Source organism: Carlito syrichta, unplaced genomic scaffold (assembly GCF_000164805.1).
Source record: "Carlito syrichta isolate Samal-C Ts95f unplaced genomic scaffold, Tarsius_syrichta-2.0.1 Scaffold254537, whole genome shotgun sequence".
Taxonomy (NCBI): Eukaryota; Metazoa; Chordata; class Mammalia; order Primates; family Tarsiidae; genus Carlito; species Carlito syrichta.
Window position 1 is genome coordinate 60,401 of NW_007198633.1, and position 10,615 is coordinate 71,015.

Genomic DNA, 10,615 nt, shown 5'->3' on the forward strand with positions numbered 1-10,615 from the left:
ACAATCAGGAATACAAAAGAAGAAGTCACAGCTGACCCTGAAGAAATACAAGAGATTATGAGAAATTACTAGATATACCTGTATGAAAACAAACTCAAACGTCTAAACGAAATGGAGGAATTTCTGACATCACACAACCTCCCCAGGTTGAAGCAAGAAGAAATCAAGACCCTAAATTAACCAATAACAATCCAGGAAATCGACTGTGTCAAAAGAAAACTACCTACAAAAAAAGCCCTGGACCAAATGACTTTCCAGCAGAATTTCACAAAACATACAAGGAAGAACTGATATTAATCCTATTGGAAGTATTCCAGGCAAACAAGAAAGATGAAACTCTCCCCAAATCATTTTACAAGCTAACATCACATTGATACCCAAACCAGGTAAAGATTCAACAAAGAAAGGGAACTACAGGCTAATATCCTTGATGAACATAGATGTTAAAATTCTCAACATTATAGCAAACCAGATCTAACAACACATCTCAGAAGTCATACACCATGACCACGTAGGCTTTATCCCCAGGATGCAAGACTGGTAAACATCTGAGAGATCATAAACATAATTAAATACATCAGCAGATGTAAAGACAGAAATCACATAATTATAGCATTAGATGTGGAAAAAGCTTTTGATAAAATTCAGCACTTCATAAAAATGCTTGAACATCTAGGCATGGATGGAACAAACCTAAAAATAGTAAGAGCCATCTATGAGAAACCCGCAGCCAACATACTGCAAAACAGACAGAAATTAGAACCATTTCCCCTGAAAACCAGAACAAGACAAGGATGCCCACTCTCACACCTCCTGTTCAACATGATATTGGAAGTCCTAGTTGGAGCAATCAGACAAGAGAAGGAAATCAGGGGTATCCAAATAGGATAAGAGGAAGTTAAATTATCCATCTTTGCAGATGACATGATTCTATACCTTGAAAACACAAGAGAATCTGTCCCAAAAAAACCCTGCCCTAATAAAGGACTTTGCAAAACTCAGGGTATAAAATGAATGTGCTAAAGTCAGTTGCATTTCTATACACCAACAAGAAACCCAGGTCAAAAGCAGTATCCCATTCACAATAACCACACACAAAGAATGAAATACCTTGGCATCTTCCTAACCAGAGATATGAAAGAGCTTTACAACAAAAACTACAAAACACTTTTCAAAAAAATCAAAGATGACACAAATAAATGGAAAAATATTCCATCCTCATGGATTGGAAGAATCAACATTGTTAAAATGTCCATCCTACCCAAGGCAATCTACAGATTTAACACAATACCCGTTAAATTACCAGCATCATTCTTCTCAGATCTGGAAACACAATACAGGAATTCATATGGAAAGATAAATGCCACAAATAGCCAAAACAACCCTCAGTCAAAAAAACAAAGCAAGAGACATCATGCTCCCAGACTTTAAGCTTTATTATAATGCTACAATAATCAAAACAGTCAGATATTGGTACAAGGACAGGCATATACACCAATGGAAGAGGATAGAGATTCCAGAAGCAAAACCTCAATTTCTCAACCAACTCATCTTTGACAAAGCCTCCACCATCAAGCACTGGGAAGAGAAGAACCTATTCAGTAAATGGTACTGGGAAAACTGGCTGACCACAAGCAGAAGATTAAAATAAGACCCCTACCTATCACCATACACAAAAATCAACTCTAAATGGATCAAAGACCTAAATGTAAAACTCCAAACATTAGAAAATGCAGGAGACACCCTTATGGAAATTGGAACTGGCAACCAATTCCTGATCAAAACCCCAAGTGCCAGTGCCATAAGAGATAAGATAGACAAGTGGGACCTCATCAAACTTAGAAGCTTCTGCAAAGCCAAAGAAACCATTGAGAGAGTGGGGAGACAGCCCACAGACTGGGAAAAAATATGGGCCAACTGTGTATCTAACAAAGGCCTGGCATCTAGGATCTACAAGGAACTCAAATGTGCCAAAAAAGAAAAAAAACAGCCCCATTAAAAAATGGGCAAAAGATATGAATAGACACTTCTTAAAGGAAGACATACGAGCAGCCAACAGATACATGAAAAAATGCTTTCAGCCTCACTAGTCATCCAAGAAATGCAAATTAAAACCACACTGAGATACCACCTAACTCCAATCATGATGGCCATCATCAATAACTCAAAAAAAACAACAGATGCTGGAGAGGATCGGGGAAAAGGCAATACTTCTACACTGTTGGTGGGAGTGTAAACTAGTACAGCCTTTGTAGAAAACAGTGTGGTAATTCCTAAAAGGCCTAAAAATCAATCTTACTTATGACCTCACAATCCCCCTACTAGGAATATACCCGGAGGAACTCAAATCACTCTATGAAAAAGATACCTGCACACGAATTTTTTTTTTTTTTTTGCAGCATTATTTACAACAGCAAAAACATGGAACCAACCATGCTGCCCATCAAAAGAATACTGGATTTTTTAAAATGTACATATTCATGATGGAATATTAGGCAGCCATAAAGAACAAAAATTATGAACTTCGCAGCAACTTGGATGGAATTAGAGGCTATAATAGTGAGTGATCTATCACAGAAACAAAGAACTGAGTATCATATGTTCTCACTCATAAGTGGACCTTGAACAACTGTTGTAATACTGTAAGAAAGGGATTGGCAGCAGTAGGAAACTGCCAGCGGGGGGCACACCTTATCAACAAGAGTGCCTGCATAGTGAACATTTGTATACCTAACCCTGAACTGTACCTCATATATTTAAAATTTAAAATTTTAAAAAAATGAAAAATGGAAGTATCTCAAGTCTGAGAAATGACCCAAACTGCCCCATGCAGGGACCCATGCCCTACTCCTACAATACTCTTCTGATGAAGTCAATGGCCAGCTCTTTCCCAGAAGAATCACCAGACTCAAAGCTCAGCTCTGCCAGAAGGTTCAGAATTGGTTTTTTTGTTTTGTTTTGTGAGACAGAGGCACCTCTTTGTATCTTTTGCCAGACTTCAGACTGTAAATGGTTTGTGTTTCTGCTGCCCCCATGAATTTGATGCCTAAGATATCTAGAACTTTTGAATGACAATGATTTAAAGGGTCTCAGGCTTCCTGGAATATTGTTCTGAGAGGCTGGCTCAGCAGCTTTGGAGGAGTAAGAGATTTTACCCCAGATCAAAGCTTAGATCTCCACTCTGAAAGATATGAGTTGAAACAACTATCTTGGAAGTCATTTTCAGTCCTGAGAAGCAGTCAAGTGATGAGGTTTTGGCACTCTGCTGCATTCTGGGGTCCATACTTATGTTTTGAAGTGACTACTGAAGCCAGAGGTGCAGCCAAACTCTCGTATGGGCTCTGGAGTGAGGGTTGTGTCTGACCAGGAATTGATCACAAATGGAAGGTGAATCTCAGCTCTGGAATACTGAAATATATCAGGATGTCTGGTTCAGTCATATTTTCTGGGTGAGAGAAAAGCTAAAATCTCCAAGGAACTGGAAACTTTGGCAAATATACCCTTCCCCTACTCCTGGACAGTGAGAAGGGTCTAACATTGGGATACAGTGTCCCAGGAGTTTAGCTGAACAGGTGTGTGGAGCCTGAAGGAATAGAGCCAAGACTCAACCCCTTCGAAGAGAGAAAGACCTGAAAATCAAGCCAACTGCTAAATTGGATATCACCCAGGAGTTAGGCAGAGTGAAAGAATTCAGCTCTGGAACAACAGGACGAAAACAAGACGAGACCAACAGGGATTGAGAGATGACAGTGAAAGGAAGAGAACAGAGAAGTTACAAGAGTAGGGGAGAACAGCGGTGGGCATTTTTTTTTTTTTTTTCAAGTTGGAGTCTCACTCTGTCACCCAGACTGGAGTGCAGTGGCCGCTCCCGGCCACCGCAGCCTCGACCAGCTGGGCTCTGGCGATCCTTCCGCCTCAGCCTTCCAAGTATTTTTTTTTTTTTTGGGTTGGAGTCTCACTTTATTGCCCAGGTTGGAGTGCAGTGGTACGCTCATGGCCACTGAAACCTCGGCCTGCTGGGCTCTGGAGATCCTTCCGCCTCAGACTTCTAAGTAGCTGGAACTACAGGCATGTGCCACCACGCCCAGCTAATTTTTTTTGATTTATTGTAGAGATGAGGTCTCATCAAGTTGCCCAGGCGATCTTGAACCTGTGGGCTCAGGCACTCCTTTCACCTTGGCCTCCCAAAGTGCTGGGATTATAGGTGTGGGCCACCACACCTGGCCCAATGTACATTTTTAATATGGTTTACGAAGCATAGTGATATCACCCATATAATGAATAACAAGGGTTTACAAAGTATAATTATAACTTTGATTGCCCACCATTCCCTTAGATTTATTTTGGTGGGCCTAGTTCTTTTTTATAGGCTGGAGAGAAATTCAAATTGTTTCCTATTTGTTTGTTTTCTGGACATGTTTTGAAGATATCAATTTAGTAATGAGAATGACCATTTCCATGTAATGGAAAAAGATTCCAGCCTTATCAAAATTATAGGTACTCCTATCTCCTCTCACTAGGGAAAGGAAAAGGGATGACGGCTTCTTTCTCTCTTCTCTTCTGTCTTCAGCTTACAGTGTTTGACTCCTCGAGGGATGGGAGAGAGGTAGAGGAAGGAGGGAAGGAGGGCAGAAGAGTTTGAACATCACTAGGAATGTGGTAACCTGGCCCTGGCACACTGCATCCGGCGGAAGTTTTCAGCAGCATCCTGCACTGACACTCCTGTTATTGGTGATCTCCCACCCACATGTCCTTGCTTATTTACCTTATTCTTTCCATAGCCTTTAGGAATTCATTTGGTATTCCCAGCTTCTCTCTACTGAGATCTCTTTGCTGTTCCCTGTGGCCCTGGTGGGCAGGACCTACCAGGGCCATCTACTGGCACTCTGTTCATGGCCCTCCTTTGGTTCTTTCACAAGGGAAACCCTTTCACAGCCTTTTCCCTGGCAAGTCTGGGTGCCCGTGCAGATCTGTGGCCACCTCTTCAGATCATTTCCCAACACCCAGACAGTCCTTTGGTCCTTCAGATTTCACGGGCAAGAGTCAACACCAGTCCACTGGGCCTGCCAACTGCAGGGTTGTGTACCAATCCCTCTGAGAGGTCCCATTAAAGCTCTTTTCACTAGGATATGAGATGAGGGGCAAGCACTCCCATTTCCCACTCCCAGCTACTCACAACACTATAAAAACCCTCTCCAAAAAACTCTCTTCATAAATCTGCCTTTAATCTCCAACTTCTGAACTTTTTATTATAGCTTCCATGTGGGTGAGGGATTTAATGACTTGTTCTTGACCTTCTTAGGCACTTTTCTTCTTTGGCTTCTCAGTCATCAGTTATCCTTTTTTTTCCTGAAGGTCTCTCTGCTTTTTTTTTTTTAACAAGCAATAACTATTTCAAATATAATGGGGAAAAGATTCTTCTACCAGCAGTAACAGAAATAGAAATAACATTAATCAGAAATGTTTGGGGCCTATAAGAAAAAAACCATGACTACACTAAAATATAGAGAGGATGAATAAATTTAGAGGCAGCATGTTTTTGTGATGAATTAAGTATTGCAAATGTCTCAATTCTTAGCAGAATGGTAAAATAAATGTAATACAATCCCAAGTAAAATGTCAGTTGTAGTTATCTATAGGTCATATGTGTTGAGTGTTTTTCTTCCCCTATTTTCTGAAATGTTGACTATAAATGCGTTTTTAATTTGTTATACCTTTAAAATAAATGTAGATACACTAAAGGAATTACAGCGTACTGAAAGACTGATAATGAAATGTAATAGCTCCCTATTCCAGCATCTCTGAACCAAGTCCTACTCCCTAGAAGCAACCAGTATTATGTAATTCTTCTGGTCACCAACTCCTTGTCTGTAAATAATGTGCTATTTTATAATTTATAATAATTTTTTAAAATGTATCAACTTTAGCTGCTTTCTGTTAATGACCTGCTATGATAGATGAGGTCTTATTTCAGTTACACTTTTCCTTATCCTTCCAAATGGTTCTATAAAATTGTATTGCCCCTTTTGTTTTCATTATTTTAATATACTCAAATTACTACTTCTGGTTTCCTCAGAGGTTTCCTCCACTGTGTGCACTCTATCTCAATTCCCTGTTTTTTGTGTTGAGGGCATCAGCAATTCTGGTCTTTCTTCACCTTTTACTTCCCCTACTACCTCCAACTTGTCACTCAAGCCTCCTGCCTTATTTAATAGTTGATTCTAAGAAATAAAAATTACATGAGTATGATTTGATGAATGTTGTTTGTGGCATAGCCAAATATGCTACGACTACATTTCATTTGAAGTTTTTTCATTTGGAGTTTTAATTATCTCCCCCACTGCCATTCCACCTGAAATTCTGATTTTTTCTTACATTCTTCCTGAATCTTGGTTAAATTATCTAACATGTGGCATTTCATTTTCTCCCAAGTTCTCTCTCCTGGATCCCACTCTTTGCCTCTTCTAGTCAGTACCAATTATTCACTGGAGTTTCTGCAAGGCTGTCATTGTAGGACTTCTCTTGATTATTTTCCCATATTGGATCTACTCTTTCCTGGATACACCATCTTCTTCTTATCCATTTGCTCACTGTCACTAGAGCACTTTGTGAAGTAAGTTCTAAAGAAAGGATAATGTGTGGCCTAAGAAAATTTTTGTTCATAGGCCATGTTTGTCCCATAGAGCTATTATTCTGTCCTTGGTGGTATGACTGGGTAGAATATTCTAGTCCACAGAAATGTGAAGGCATTGCCTCTATTGCTCCATTTTACCAGTTAGAGTCTTGCCTCTTTGTCAATAGTCCAGTCTTTTATCTTCACAGAAGCACTTATGATGTACTCTTAAAATATCTTCTCTTTACTTTGGTGATTTCTGGATTTCATTAAAGTGATTTTGAGTATGGGTATATTATAATCATTCTTCTTAGTATCCCATAGCAAGTCTTTTTTATTTGAAGATTTATATCTTCCTAGAGCTCTAAGAATTCTCTTATGTTATTTCCTCTTTTTTTCTTTCCTCTATTTTCTGTGCTCACTTTATTAAAGTCCTACTATTAAGATGCAGAACTTTTAAAAATTCATTCTTTTTTGTTCTTTTTCTATATCTTGGGTCTGTCTTCCAATATTTCTCATGATTTTTCCCCCAGCAATAGTATATTTAATTTTCAATAATTCTTGTTCATTCCTTATAATTCCTCTTTTATGATATGGATTTAGTATCTTAGGCTTTTCTAAATACTAGTTAGATATTTTTAAGTGTTTTCTTTAGATTTCTGAATTTTCTTTACTTCCTTTGGATTTGTTATTGTCATTCTGTTAGTTTCCCTTAACCTCTCTTTTGTATTCCAGGCTCTCCTCAAAATATTTGGAGATCTTCGGCTGACTGTTCATATTTAGGAAGGAGGAAATAAAACATCTGGTATATGTGCTACTTTACCAAGCACTAAAAAGGCTGATTTAAACCTCTTATTCATGGTAAAGCCATCAACTAGAGGGCTTCATATTTAAGTGAAAGAGTGAGAAGCCAGCTTTTATGTGTGATAATTTCCCACAAGCCAGTAAAAGGAAGGCTTTATCACCAAGTGTAAATTCCTACATGTCCTTTGGAGAACTGTTTGAGGTTTTTTGCCTAGGAGGTAAAACACCTGGCTATAAGCACATGAGCATAGGGGAGAATGGCAATTGGTCAATATAAAGACCTTCAGTTATTAATTGCACAAATATCAGCTCTACTTCTTAACCACTTCCTTACTTTGCCACCATCTCTGAGGCGAGAACCTTTCTGAGGTTGTGCTGGACTGGTCAGATCTCCTCAGAAGCATCTGTGAGGCTCCCGGGAATCAACTTGCTCCTCTCTGCCATGCCAGTTCTTACACGTCTATCCTTTTTTGTCTTCTGGATATGCATTGAAGTCTCCGGTCTTATGACAGATCCACTCATTCCCTACATCTTGATTGTATAGTCACTTGTTTATTTCTTTACTATTAAATGAGAACTGGAGAAGAGTGTTCACTATCTTGAACTAAAAGCTAATATAAATTTCATTTTTAAAAACTATGATTAAATTGACTTTCACTTATAGTTAGGATATAAAATGGAAAAGAATGTTGCTCCAGTGGTAACATTGAAAACTTTTCAGATAAAATAAATGTACTTAGTAATAGAGCGATTATAGAGTACTGTATATGAGCAAGTCTAGACAAAATAAATCCCAGAGAGGGATGAGTTCTTCATAAGTAAGCAGAAACGACAGCAACTTCCATACCTGGGCCAATGCCTGTCTGGGTGCTGGTGGGTGAGGGGCAAAACTGACATAGACCAGGAGATTTTACAGGGAAAGGAACTGGCTGAATTTTTGCTAGCATTATGGGCTGGTAAAATGGGTCTGCAAGGGCAATAAATGCTTGGTACAAGTCTCCTTTCCCTTCTCTCTGGAATATTGACAAGAAAGTGGCAGAGGAGGAGGAGGGTCTAGCAAGCAAAGAGAATTCACTCAGTTGTGTACATCCTATATGCTTGGATTCTAGTACTGGAGTTGAAACCAAATTTGAATCAAAGCTATTTAAAAATGAGGTCCAACTCTTTTTCAGTTCAAACACTAAAAAGACCAAGTTTCTCAGTCTCTTGGCAGCTGAGGCATGGGAGGTTAGAGACAGGGTTAACTGGAGGTGAACTCATCTAATTAAAACTGGAACCCAGGTTCAGCTCTGCTCAACTTGTAGGAGATTCTGAAGGATAAATCCAACCTTCAACCCAATCACCACAGAATGAAAGCCATGTGCTCTCTGCATATGGGGACACACACACACACACAACCGCCTTTTATTTTTCAATGTTCTTTTAAGCACAATACAGAATACAACTTTAAAAATATAAGAGAGAAAGGCGGAAGGAGAGGATTTGTACTTATTATCAAGAATAGTCAGTAGACAGAGACTTGTAGATAACCAGTGAACAAGAATTTTTTAAAAACAATATGGAGAAATTTACAGGAAAGGATGAATATAATGGGTAAAAAGATAGGAAATTTCAGAATCAAACGGAAATTTTAGTAGTGATAAGTATATTATAATTTTTTTTTTAAAAAATCATGGGATGGCACTCCCTGGGGGATGAAGGAGGAAAGGTACCTGGCATGGGTATCAGAGCATGTAGCAGAAATCCACAAAGAGGAATGGTCTGGCATGGACTGAGAAGGACATTCACACCAGGAATGCAGGGGAAATGGTGATGGGAGATATAATCATATGATTGGTTACATAAAGGGGGATTTGCCACATAAGAAAAGATAATGGGATCAAGTTCTGTTGAAGAAAGGAATTGCAAACATGTAAATGGAGAAAACTAGAATGATCCCTAAGGTGTTGGATTGAAAGAGGGTGCGTCAAATAGATATAGAAATTAATATAGATGCAAATATGTGTAAGCATATGTGTGTGTGTTTATACATATATTCCCTAGCTCTACTAAAAAGGTCTGAGGTTACCAGTGCACAACAGCAATGAACTTATCTAGGTCCCAGATCTTGGCTTCTGAATATTATTTTCCAAGGGCTTCTTGGAGGAATAACCAATTAATTCTGAGTACTTTGGCAGCAGAAATGCAAGATGAGCTTGGAATAGAAAGCAAAAGGTTCTAGAAAGCAAAACGTTGTCAAAGAATGATAAGAACAAGTTAAAAAGATACTGAAGTCATCTTGAAACAACTCCCATGGACAGAGATGGGACAATTTGAGCATCAAAAGAAATAATTATAATAACAAGCTACATATGGCTCATTGAGTAACATGGGAAAACACATGCCCATACTGATAAAAATAAATAAAAGAATAAATTAAAACTTTGAGGAGAAACTTCCGGGCAAGATGGCGACAGAACAGGTCAGACTGTGAGTGTCTCTGCAAATGCAAGTGTCTATAAAGACTCCCTGTGTAAGTGGCTGTGTGCCAGTGGGTAAGTGAGAATCCATTTGAGGAAGACTCAGGTTCATGCATCCGGGACTGTCCTCTGGAGGTGACTACAACCCATCACTGTCCTGAGATTGGAGACCCTGGTGCACAGGATCAGCTGCCTTTCTCAGGGCTCTCTTGAGAGGAGACAGAAGTGACCAGCTGCCTTTCACCACCTGGTCCCTAACCCATGCCATTACCTGCAGCAGCAGACCTGGCATGAGAAGGCAGGTCATGGATATTTGGAATAAAGCTCCAACACCAATTACAGGACACAGACAGTTGCCAACTTCTCAGTCCTGGGAACCAGCAGAGAATTGCATTGCCCTACCCAGCTCTGCCCAATCTCCTTCTTGGGACCCAGAGGCTATTATCTCATCAGACTTGGAGAAACAGATGCCCATCTCCCATGCTGGAATAGGCACAGACTTGTCAGATCTGAGTGGGAGACTTGATAGCAGCAGCAGCAGCAAGTAGGGTGAGTTTGAATCAAATCCATCTTCATCCCATAGTTGTCTGTGGGGCATCTGAGCCATGCTGAGAGCAACCCTATCAGCCTGCACTGAGAGTGGAGGGGAGAGAGTGGAGATCAGAGGCACTCCCTAAGGCGGAGGCCTGAAAGGACCCTGGAATCACAGAAATGGCCAGAGAGCACGTTCCTTTTCTTG